Genomic DNA, 13,257 nt, shown 5'->3' with positions numbered 1-13,257 from the left:
TCAACCTGCCACTACCTGTGCTGCAGCCACAGGGCATGCATCACATATGTGTAGTAGGAAGCATAAGGCAAACGTGTCGTGAGCATGAAGGGGATGCACAAGGGTGTTTGAGGGTTTGTCATGGTTTTTACCTATATTTAATTTCTGATAAACTCACATAACGTATTATATTGTCACCACTACTGCCACGTCTTTGTGAATCTTGTCTGGTTTGTGCAATAATGCCCTTTCCTGAGGACCCACAACTGATGCCACCCATTGTGTCACTGCAGAGTGGGTGTAGGTGTATTTGCAGGGCTCTTTTGTGCGGACGACAGAAACGTCGGCGATGTCCCCGGTGGCACCCTGGAAGGATGCGGAGGAGAAGTTGTTGAGGGCAGTGGTGACTTTGACAGCAACAGGTGAGAAGATGGTGCTCGGGCCAGTCGGGAGCAGCTCGGCATGAAGGAGGCTGCAGATGTCCACGACTACATGTCAAGTGACTCTGAGCCTCCGTGTGCACTGCTGCTCAGAGAGGTCCAGGAAGCTGAGCCTGATAAGTAGACCCTGTGGCAAGGGTAGTGCCTTCTGCAACGCATCTCTCTCTGTGGTAGCCCTCTCTCCTGCTGTGCAGGTGGATGTGTCACAGCACTCTGTTGTGGAGCTCCACGTGTCAGGGGTGGACGGCGTGGCCGGCGAGGCTGGTGATGCTGTTCGTCCTCCAAGGAGGTCATGACTGCAGCTAAGGTGGCCCCCATCCGGACGATGTACATTTGAGGGGGTCCGCAAGGTAGGTAAATGTGTCTGGACACCGGGGTAAGTGTGCAAGTTGGTGAATTTTATTGTTAGGAGGAGGGTGGTGGAGGCCAAACTTTGTCCAAAGTGACAGAGTGGCCTCCTGCAATGAGTGAGGGTCTCCCCCCCACAACCTGTCAAATGGACCTTTGCAGCTGCCACAGGCTGATGGCTGCAACACGTCCATTTCAACTGGGAGTGTTTCCCCCAGTACGGGAAACAGTCCCAGTTGTTTGCAAAATCACATCCCTCCTAAAATATCATGTTAATCAGGTCTCTAAATGACCTGAAATACCTAAATGATTACCTTAAGTGGCACCCCGTCGGCTTTAATTGCCAGCGGGAGTCCCACATGTGGGGACTGCGTGCGCATGTCAGCGCGTCACTTGGGAACCCAGAAGTGGGCGGGTTGGAGCCGGGCTCCAGACCCGCTCCAGGAATCCTGGATTTTCGCAGCCCCCCCCGCCACGAACGCACCCGCTCGGGGGTGTGAAAATCAAGCCCTATGTGGCAGAAGGTGGGAAAGGAAGGGGACAAATTAGAAGGATTCAATTCTTTAGCAAAAGTGTCATTAATGTACTCCCAAAAACAAGTACGACTCTTAAAGGGACAGAAATCCCAAATTTATTCTGTAATTTCAGGACTTTGTTGTGGGTCTGGAGTTATTTGAGTTACATTTGGCCTGGACTAATATTCCGGTGTCATGAGTTCAAATCCCACCACGGCAGCTGGGGAATTTAAATTCAATTAATTAAATAAAAAAACTAGCATCAGTAATGGTGGCCATGAAACTACTGGATTGTTGTAAAAACCCATCTGGTTTACTAATGTCCTTTAGAAAAGGAAACCTGCCGTCCTTACCCGGTCTGGCCTATATGGGCCTCCAGACCCACAGCAATGTGGTTGATTCTTAATCGCCCTCTGAAATGGCCTAGCAAGCCACTCAGTTGTTCAAGAAGGTGGCTCACCACCACCTTCTTAAGGGCAATTAGGGATAGGCAATAAAATGCTGGCTTTGCCAACGACACCCACATCCCATGAAAGAATAAAAAAAAGTTGTACATGGCTGATTAGTAGTCCTATCACCGTGGATGGACACAGTCACTTGATGAATGTCACAGTTACTCCATCAGATGTGTTTTATTTCAATCCAGAAAGGTGGCAGCAGGTCACAAATGCTATGCAAGGTCAGACAGATGACAAAACAAATAATGTTTACACATGCTAGAGCAACTGGATCACTCGGGATGAAGTTACACCTAAACAGATGCCTAAATTCGTATCAAAATAAAAGAGGATTAAGTAGCTGACATTTCCTAATTAAATGTGTTTACATTGAGAAACATTCTTGCATCATATTTAGAATAATTAATTTATCAAAAGTCTTACTATTAACTGGTCATTTTAGAATTGAGAATTAAAAAATACCCATCTTTGTGTTCAGATCCCACCACAGCTTCGCCCCTCCCTGTCTCTATAACCTTCTCCAGCCCTACAAGCACCCCCCAATCTCCCACTCCCCTCACCCATATAACTCTGTGCTCCTCCAATTCTGGCCTTTTGTGCATCCCTGATTTTCATCGCTCCACCATGGGCGGCTGTGCCTTCAGCGGCCTAGGCCCTAAGCTCTGTAATCCCCACTCTAAATCTCTCCACCTCGCGACCTCTCTCTCTTCCTTTAAGTCACTCTTTAAAACTTACCATTTTGACTAAGCTTTTGGTCACCTATTCTAACATCTTTTTGTATGGCTCGATGTCAGATTTTTGTCTGATAACGCTCCTGTGAAGCGCCTTGGGATGTTTTTATTATGTTAAAGGCGATGCATAAATGCAAGTTATTGTTGTTGTCATACTATTAATATTTTTTGGTGATAATGAAGCAGAGGGGAGATGAGGAGAATTTTTTTTACACAGCGAGTTGTTATGATCTGGAATACACTGCCTGAAAGAGAAGATTCAGTAGTGACTTTCAAAAGGGAATTGGATAAATACTTGAAAAGGAAACACTTGCAGGGCTATGGGGAAAGAGCAGGGGAGTGGGATTAATTTTGGAGAGCTCTTTCAAAGAGCTGGCATAGGCACGATGGGCCAAATGGCCTATATCTGTGCTGTATAATTCTATGATTCTATGTATGCATATGGTGGGAGAAATATTGTTATATATTGTGTGTTTCATTAGTATATAGACAGAGTTGCAGAATGAAATATCCCACTTATGTATAAAATGCAATGCACCCTTTCTAAATGGTGGTCGAGACTACCCGCAGAGCATTTTGTTTTTCTTATAGTTGAAAATAAAATGGTGCTGAAGGTTATGACAGTAAAATTAAAAGTTAGAACGGTGTGTGATAAAATGGCTTAGGGTAAATGAACAATTTTATAATCTACTGAAGACATGCAGAAGAGTCCAGGGTAAGTACTGTACAGTGCAATCATATTGCTACCAATTAATAATGGGCCAAATCTTGCTGGAAAAATAACAGCGTGTTAACGATGCACGTCGCTATTAATGCGCAAATCGGCCAGCAAATTCAGGGGATTAGAGATATGCTGCGAGATGCCCCACTCCAGCAAGATTTGGCCCAATGTTTTTTCGATTAGCTAATGATGATTTCTGAACAACTCGGCTACAGCAGTGGAATCCTGTCTTGCTGGACAGATAGGGGAATATGCAAAGCAAGTTAGTTAGTGAGCTCGTGAGGGTCCCTCCAGTCTGGAAATTGATAAACTAAAAAAAAACTCAAAATGAGAGAGATAAAGTAAATACTGCAAACAGTACCATTGATACAGGGCTTTGCAAGTCAAAACAAAGTGTGCTTGTACACAGTATTAAATAGTCTATTAAGAGTGCACTGAAGAATATGCAGCCACACATATATGTGCGCAGTTCATTTCATAGTAATTATTCTGACAAATAATTACATTTAAAACAACACATATTTGATACTTCAAATGACTTTATCAATATTTTGCTTTCAAAAGTTGTGTGTGATCATTTAAGTAGCTGTTCACAATTAGAGTGCTGAAATATTAGCTTTCCAATAAAATTTCTTGCACCTGTTGAGCCCGTCATCGACATCATTACTGAGCTACCGAGCCATCAGTCAATACTTTGTTTCCTCGTTCGTTAAGTGTTTAAGTCTGTGCTTCTCTGCTTTCTAATAGGTTATTTTCTATTTTTCTTATTCACCATATTATGCAAATCCTTTCTCCCAAATTTTAGTTTTCTCTGCAATCACAGTCCACCAAAAAAACTAACCAATAATATCCAGAAAAAAATCATCTAGATATGGTCACCATGACACTTCCCCCCCTGTTAATACACCTGTTTTAGCAGTAATCTACTGTAGTGAGTGTAGGCACCTTTCTAATCTATTTTCTTTCTTTCACAAAGCATATTTTCACATGTAATTTATAGCATAATAAACACATTAAAAATAAATCAACGACACACAGCTCCTGTTCGTTAAGTTGCCAGGTGGCCAAGTGTCCTTGCAGGGGCTGCCTGTCCTTACAAAAAATCAATTCAGAAAATAATCACAATCTTACCCATCTCATTTGCTCTAGAAACATGATTTTTAATATATTAATCTGAGCAACACCATGGGGATCAATCAGCGCATTTAAATGAATGACAAAACTCAACACCTTACAGGTAACAAACCCCAGAACTCGATTTAAAGGAGAACAAGATACATTTTAACATGGCTTGGTTCCTGTTAATCATTCACTATATTCACATTTCTTTGATTCAAGTATCTTCCAAGTTTCGTTTTATAATAGTTAACATACCATATACAATATTACACTCTCAAACATATTGTTGGAGCAAAATGTTTAAAAGTGCCTGAATTTTAGAGAGAGTATAGTTACAATGATTTGAAGTGTTGTTGAAACATGCAACATAGCAAATCATAATTATTTGTCTGATGCGCATCTGGGGTTCTATAATTATGTTTCCTTTCTCCTGCCTTTGCCTCTAGCTCCCTGCTGTCTTCCTTCTGGTTATCTATGCTCCTGCCATCAGGAATATGGGACAATTTGCAGAAAGCACTGGAGTTACTCTCATTTCTGCTCTCCGTTGGAAGTGGGAATCATAGCCTGCCAGGATGATAGATTGTGCTGCCAGCTTTAACTCTCCGGGGAGCTACACCTACTCTATCAGTCCGTTCAATAACTGTAGAAAATAAGCCCACCAGGAATGGTTGTATTAAAATGCCAATCAATATAAAGAGATGAACGTAAATGTTATTTACTTTTTCCTACATGACCTTTATTTAAAGAAATATCCTATCAGCATAATATTTTTAAGTCAATATTTTGAATGAAATTTTATATCTCGAATCTTGCATTTTAGAATATACTGTTATAATCAAATAATAGTATATAATCACATACTGTTCCAGGGAGTTGCAGATAAGCAGGTTGAGTCCTAGTATAGAGTAATATATACTTATAGTTAAATATTACTATAGACGACCATTTGTATTACTGGGTGGTTGAGGGCGAGCGGGTTTAATCCTTCAATCAGACTACTATCCTCAGTTTCATGGTACAATACAGATGAAATCTATTCACACTGTACAATCTTCTCTCATTCATGTAAAATAATGTCGACTGAATGAATAGCTTGTTCTTGTCTACAATCTTCAAGTGAATTAGACCAGTTTACTGCTCTTGTAGCTCTTGTACTGTTTGCAGAGTGGAGCAACAATTCCTATGTGTCTCCACACTGATCTGCATTGAGTTTATTTTTTAAAAAATCTATTGAATATTTGGAAAAAGACTTGGTAAAAATAAAGTGGATGATTGTATCAGCTCTATTGGTGTGCAGTTTTTGAGTGTGAAAAACAAAGCTGGAGGTGTAAAAATGTGATTTTTTCTGATAATAGTTTTGCATGGCATTATGAATTCTTACTCCAAGCATATGCTCAATGTTAGCAACAGGAGCAGCCAATCAGAATATCAGTAGTTTTCCATGCAAGATCAAATATCACATTCATTTTATTTTGTTTGCAACACGGTCAAAAAGGTTAGTGCCCACTATTGAACAGCAATGCTGTTCGAGGTAACCAGAATCAGGGGTGGTGGAAGCAGATGCAATAGTAACTTTCAAAAGGGAATTGGATAAATACTTGAAAAGGAAAAAGTTGCAGGGTTGGGGATAGAGCAGGGGAGTGGGACTAATTGGATAGCTCTTTCAGAGAGCCGGCACAGGCATGATGGACCGAATGGCCTCCTTCTGTGCTGTATGATTCTATGGGCGATTCTTTTGAGAAGCCCAAAAATACTGTCATATTCACTGTTCTTCCTCATTTGAACAATTTAATGTAAAGATGAAGATAGTGCGGCTGGAATACCTGTTAGAAGAAGGAGGCAGGTAGGGTTCAGATGGGAAGTCCAAACACTTGTGATATCACGTTAGATGATGAAATCATTAGTAGCTCTGTAACGGTCCCATATAATGTATAGATAAGTTTATGACCAATGTTTATTGCCACCATTTTGTGGAACAACTAACTGTTATATCATGTGATTCGGGGGAATGGTAACATCACCAACACTGCACAACTCTGGTATTTCTTTTAAATGAGCTCAGGCTTAGCAACGTTGTGAAGCGTTTACAAAAGAACAAAGTTCACTGATAATCCTTTCAACAATGGTGTGACTGAAATCTAACACCAAGGAAAGACAAAGGCCGTGTTACTCCAGACTGATTTTGAGCATCTAAATGATAATCTTTTCTTCATAATAAAACAAAACTACAATGAGTTGAATGAAAGATGGAAGTGTTGGGGGACTAGGAGGCAATATAGGTCAACGAGCACAGGGGTGATGGGTGAGTGAGATGGGTTAGGATCCGGGCAGAAGAGTTTTAGATGAGCTGAAGTTTATGGAGCGTGGAGGATGTGAGGCCAGCCAGGAGAGCACTGGAATAGTCGAGTCTAGAGGTAACAAAAGGCATGGATGAGGCTTTCGGTAACAGATGGGCTGAGGTAGGGGTGGAGATGGGCGATGTTATGGAGAATTCCATTTACAACACGTTGCTGAACCATTAAATTGAATTTTTTTGCACTGACTAATTTAATAAATTAATTTTTGAAGTTATGATGGAATCTTCATGGATTAGCAATGTCTAACAATATGGAATTTATTGAATTGTGCTGTGTGTTCTCCTCATCACCAAGTGCAGGACTATGCTTGCAACTAGATCCTGCTAGTCTGATATAAAAAATGGATGAAATTTGAATTCGGGGAAGAATTGCTTTTTCTTTAGAATTCTCCTTCAAAATCACCATTGGAGGTCCAACATTCATAAAATTATCCAGATAACACCTACTAAAATAACAAGGTAACGCCATATGAATGTGTTAACTGTTTGTACGCTATTGTCACACACAAGCGATTTCTAGCCTTATATGATTACAATGAACTTCATAATAACATGTGAAGAATTGAGCTCCAGTTATAACGGCAGGGTGCATTCTTAAAGAAAGTGAAAAGTTGGCTCCAATTTCAAATATGCAACCAATTATATTCATTTTTAAAATCATTAAAATAATTACCAAATGTAATGAGAACAACCCACACAATCTTTCTTGGATTTATTCCTAAAGTGACATTCAGACTAACAGGCTCAAAGCAAAATGATTATCAAAGATTTAAAGACTGGGTGTGAATTAATTAACCCGACACGGCACAATAGGGAAGGTTTCTCCATCAGGATTACCTTTTACTTTATGTGGTCACCCTCTGACAATAAAGCTATTTCAGGCAGTCTGTTAGTCACCCAACTGTCGTTTAACATTTGGTAAGTCTCCTGACTACACCGACCTTGGAACTCTAGCAGGGATGTGCTTCAGAACTGACAGAGCCAGGTGCCAGCTAAACAGAACTAAATTAGAAGCTAAACTTTTTCTCACACATTTAACCTAACACTCTCGGTGAAATGAGGCGGGTTCAGGTCAGATGCCCATTTTACACCCCGCCTGATTTTACTGGTGTATTAATTTCAATGGAGAGTAAAATCGGGCAGGGTGCAAAATGAACATCCAACCTGAACCTGCCCTGTGTGCGACGGATGGGATAGATTAAAACTGGGGCTTTAGTTCCTTGAAGCAAAATCATTCTACTGGGAATTATTTTCACATTCAATATTATTGATACATTGCAAAAATCAATCAAAAAATATATGTGCCTGAGGTGCTCACAAGATGACAATATGCAGAACATGTGTCTAAATGTGTGTAACGCCCCTATGACATTGTTTAAAGATTTGATTCTGATGTTGAATTTAGCTAAATGAATAATTGCCCCAACTCTAAGCAGTTAACCTAGACACTGCTAGTAGGAAAAACAGTGAGCAAAAATTATCATTGTTCTCAAAAATATTATTTTTAATTAGAAATAAAACTAAAAGGTTTCCATTGCTAGTGACACAACAATGAAACAAATGCTTGCTTCCCCTTAATTTCCCCTTCATTTCTTAATGACTTATAACTGAGAACTGGTTGCCCTTTGTACACCTCAAGGACTCTCATTTTGCTTCTAGCTCCAGCTCGGAGTCCAAGATGAGATGGGTGTTCAGACCGTGCTATCAATCTGTATAATGGCCCCAATTGCTTTGTAGCTGGACTGCACAGCAAGACCAAAGGAAGAGATTAAAACTCCATCTGCTGAGTTTGACAAAAGTGTGCCTTCATTCAACTGGATCGCAGAATATTAATGTTATCTCAAAATGTGGACTATTCCAGACTAAACTATTTTTGTGCCCTTATAATGAAAAGGATATATGCTGAGAATAACATTTTATCTGGGATTGGTTTATTAATATAGTGCTCGCATAGAAAAATCTTAATATTGCCTGAAATCTTTTTTTTGACAGTCTACTAATATGGTAGACTGTATCCTTGTTAATCGCATGCCCTTTTTATCCGAGTTATTCAAACACTGATGTATCTATCAGATACTCTCAGTGCCGTGCTTCTATTATGCATAACTACATTCTTCAAAAACAAATTGTATTCGACTGAACGCATGGAAAAGCACTTGGAATTTTTTCAAATAAAACAATGGCATGAACAAACCCTCCACTTGTTTACCATGTCCCTTTGCCGAATAGGAAAAATTATGGCTGGATTTCCAATTTGGCTGCTGAGGGCACATATGAAGATTTTGCAATTCTAGCTTGAATCAAACTAGGTAGATCATAAATCTTTCAGACAGACACGTTTTTTTGATGAGGGAGTTATTTCAATCATTTGATTGCCGGGATCTTTATCAAGGTTTTCTTCAATTATTGGTTTATTTGAACCTTTGCCATGACTGTCATCTATTACCCAACTTATGCCCGAGTATGGCGTATTGTTTCAGTGCTGGTCACTGCCTTGGCACGCAGTGGTATATATTGAGGCATTTTATTTGTATTGCGCTGTGTCACATCTTCCATAATGCTGATGGGAACACTAGGTGAGCAACTGCTGCTCTTGAATCTAATGAGGGCTGAGGCCATTTGCCTCTCCCGTCCACCATATATGTTTTTTCCTTTAATTGAGTTTTTATTTTTGTGCCTTCTACTAATTCTGACTTAAACCATACAATCCTTCCTTTCTCCTTTATCAGCAAAACGAATATGCTCATTATCTTAGGGCATTGGCCTAGGCTGTATCATATCTTTTCTAATGTACTTGGTGCAATGGAAAGAAGAAAACCAGATATAACTGGTGTAAAGACCCAGCTGCACCAACACGTTATGCACAATGTGCTGACACAAGAGGAAGTGAATAAAGTTGAGTGTTTGTAATATTAATATTATACACGCAAGCTATTATCACCATGTTTTTTCTAAAAATTGTAACCTTATCATAATTTTAAAATTATAATCAGCACTTGGAGGTTATTTCTCTGTTATTTTTCATTGCTGATGTCAGATCCTTACTGATCTTATTACCAAATGGTCTCTTCATCTGCATATCCCATTTACCCTGCTTTAAAGTCAGCCCTATTTTGTTCAGCCAGCACTTGCAAAGGAATACTGGCCTGATTTGTATGTGTTATATAAAATAATAGACCACCAGGGGATGAACTGTAAAAGGTACACAAGGTCACTTGTTAGTTTTAGGCACAAACACCACTCGTGGTCTCACTGTCCACAGCTCCTCTACCCCACAAAAAAGGGCTCATTTTATGTCTATAATGTCTGGAATGCACTACCTGAAAAAGTGGCAGGAGTAGATTCAATAGTAACTTTTAAAAAGGAATTGGATTTATACAAGAAGGGGAAAAATTAGTCGGGCTATGGGGAAAGAACAGTTGACTGGGATTAATTGGGTAGCTCTTTCAAAGAGCCGGCACAGACACCATGGGCTGAATGGCCTCCTTCTGTGCTATAAGATTCAATGATTCCATGAAATCTCCCTTAGTGTCCTCTGAGATTTTTAAAACATTTCTCACTATACAATTTTGCGTGTATTGAAAACAGTTTAAATTACAATGGATCCTATACCAACTGATTCATTCAGAATCAATCAACAAAATGTAGTCTAAACACAGTGATATTTCCATGGAGATCGCAAACGAATACACATAAATCAAACACACACCACTTTTATGCTCTGTTCTGAATACATTTCTCCAACTGCCAGACAACTTGTAGCACAGATGTATATTTACGAGTCCCTGCATTTTATTAGAAGTGGGAACAAACACCCAAAAAGTCTGTACGTGGCTTTAAAAGAAACAAAGACAGCACATGGAAATACAATCAAGCATGAGCTGTCACTTCTGTCTGGATTCAGGGATTGCTGGCTACCTGTTCTCTAGTGCTTTGCCAAGATCGGGAAAAGTTGAGAGATGAATGCAATTGAAGTTAAAAGATTGATAAAGTGGTTAAAGAAATAATGTTCTTTGGGGGAAAAGAAAGTGTCCAATACCAGACAGTGCTACATTTATAAGCCAGAAAAGGGTTTGTAAATGGAAAAGTTTTAAGTTACAGCTGACTTTAATCACTAGCAACTTTAAGGTCTGAAAAGTGAGCTTCTGATCAACAGTTGGATTATTCTGTGAAAAAAAAGACTACAAATATGTCGACAAACATCATCACCAGGATGCATATCAAAAATACTTCCTGCAAATTCATGGAATAAAAGAACAAGCAGCAACTTACCTTTAGTGGTTCTTAAGTAATAACAGCATTACAGTAGAAAGAGGAAACGTTTCCTGTGCAGCTGGGCAGTAGCTCTTGCTGCTCCTGAGGAGGTTGGAAGAGTGAAGGAGGCTTTGCTGTGTGCTTCTGCTTAAGTACCACAGGTCTTCAGCTGCACTCGTGCTGGAGTTTCTTCCACTCCAAAAATAGAGCCCCTGCCACACATCATGGATTTCCAGCTCAAACATTTAAGGGTACCAAGGGAAAGAAGGACTGCCTGGAACTGGAAAGCTGTGAATAGCTATTGGCAGAACCTATAAACACCAGACCATAGGAACATTGAAGATTGCAGCGACTCAGAATTGGTGTTTAATTTACATTAGAGAGGAATAGAAGTGAGAGCGAGAACTGATGGTGAGAAAGTGCTTTGAAAAGTTAATTGTAAACAATTTTACAACACCAAGTTATAGTCCAGCAATTTTATTTTAAATTCACAAGCTTTCGGAGATTTCCTCCTTCCTCAGGCAAATGTTTTGAAAAGTTAGGCAGAGAAGTGTTTTCCCCTTTTGATGCTTTCTCTTGAAGAAAAGTAAAGAAAGGTTTGATTTTTATGGTGCAATAAAGCATATCACCTTTTACTGAGGGGGAATAAAACTTAATACTACAAAAGCAGCAGCTTAAAATGGTTGTAAAGAAATATTTCTAACAGTATTGAACAACACTGTGCAACACATCTCGGTATATTCACAATAAGGTTAGAGTTAGAATTATATTCCATCTCAGCACTTATTAAAAATTTTAAATAGTTGGTACACTCTGTAAACTGATCAGCAACACAATAGAAGATACTAAATCAATCATTCTTTGTATATTTACTGCTCAAATTAGATTGATTGTTAGCACTTCAGTGTGTGTCACCAATGACACGCACCAGTGTCAAAATCCTTGTAACATGTTTTAATTGTTCCCATCAGAAGATTTGATGCCAGTACACAGTGGATGGATAGAGATGGGCAAATTCCTCAAACCTTTTCCTCTTTCTTCCTCTCTTCTCAAGGCACTGACTCAAGCTGGGGTATAGTTCTATGGCTACATACTCTTGTTGCTTGGCTAAAGGTAAAGGCCCTAAAATTACTTTGTGGGTTACCAGCATATGAATGTTTAATATCTGAAAATTCCTCTCCTTGCTATTTTAACAGAGATATTAACCTATTTAAAATTAGTGGGTTATCGACATCACTAAAATTGTCGCGGAAGGAATTTCAAACAAATGCGTTCAGCACTTGGATGCTAATATCCCATGGGATAATGTCAGGATCGTGGTATTATTTATTAATTTAATGAATAGAATGATGTCACATCTTTTACTTTCTTACTCTTTTGAAAAGAAAAAGATATTCTCATGTCGTTTGTGCTTTACTGCAACCTTACAGCAGTACCTCCTCAGTTATACTTTACAAGGGGACGATGACCTATTTTTTGTCTTATTGCTGTAATTATCATTTAAAGTACATAGTGAGCCAACTGAAGCAGGGCTGTCACATCTACTGATGACTGGCTTATTGATCAAGCCAGATGTTGTTCAAATGCAGCTTCCTCACAATTCAACTCTGTACCAGTCTCTATCAAGGTGAAACTTTCAATAGAGACAGTTGATGAAAGCTTAGAATAACTGCAATGATTAAATATAGATTCTTCAAATGATTTTTTAAATTAAGCATAGAATGAAACTATAGGCCTGCAAATTATTCTGTGCAATGTTATGTTATAAATGATTAATACTTTTACATCAAATTCCTCTGTCCATTTTCTAAAGGTGAGGTTAATAACTCATTTATTTTAAACAGGCTAGTGTCTCTGTTAAAACAGGAAACAAAGGAATGAATTCTTGAAGCATTCACACGATAATATCACAGTGTAATTTCCAGGTAACAGTTCCTTCCAATTCCCTCTCCATAGTACTGTAGAAGTTTATACCACTGAAAGCAGCCATTCAGGCCATCGTGTCTCAGCTGACTTTTTGCTAAAGCAATCCAAAATATCATCACCTCACGCTTCCTTATCTTAAATTGCAACTGCCATCTGTCTATCCATTCTGCTAACCTGTCAATGTCCTCCTGAAATCTTTCATAATCTTCTCTTGCTCTTCGTTTAAACTACTTTTGTATCATCAGCAATTTCAGATACCATGCTCCCTAAGCTCAATCCAAATCATTTATATATATTTTGAAAAGAAAAGTGGACCCAGCACTGACCCCTCGGGCATACCACTTGCCACCCTTTCTAATCTGGACAATTCCTAATTACCTTAACCCTTTACATCCATTTAACCTAACAAT

At 39.2% G+C, this 13,257-nt stretch overlaps 1 protein-coding gene across 7 annotated transcripts in view; it reads right to left on the bottom strand.

The window, feature by feature from the left end:
* The window catches only part of tncb (tenascin Cb), a 252,703-nt gene extending 241,677 nt beyond the window's left edge, over positions 1-11,026 (bottom strand). For all 7 annotated transcript variants that reach the window (XM_067969589.1, XM_067969582.1, XM_067969585.1 and 4 more), the window contains exon 1: positions 10,940-11,026. The gene's annotated coding sequence lies outside the window, so the exon portion shown is untranslated. The remainder of the gene's footprint in view (positions 1-10,939) is intronic.
* Positions 11,027-13,257: the final 2,231 nt, after the last annotated feature.

Source organism: Heptranchias perlo, chromosome 31 (assembly GCF_035084215.1).
Source record: "Heptranchias perlo isolate sHepPer1 chromosome 31, sHepPer1.hap1, whole genome shotgun sequence".
Classification (NCBI taxonomy): domain Eukaryota; kingdom Metazoa; phylum Chordata; class Chondrichthyes; order Hexanchiformes; family Hexanchidae; genus Heptranchias; species Heptranchias perlo.
The sequence above is the reverse complement of the archived record's forward strand: the minus strand, read 5'-3'. Positions and strand labels throughout refer to the sequence as shown.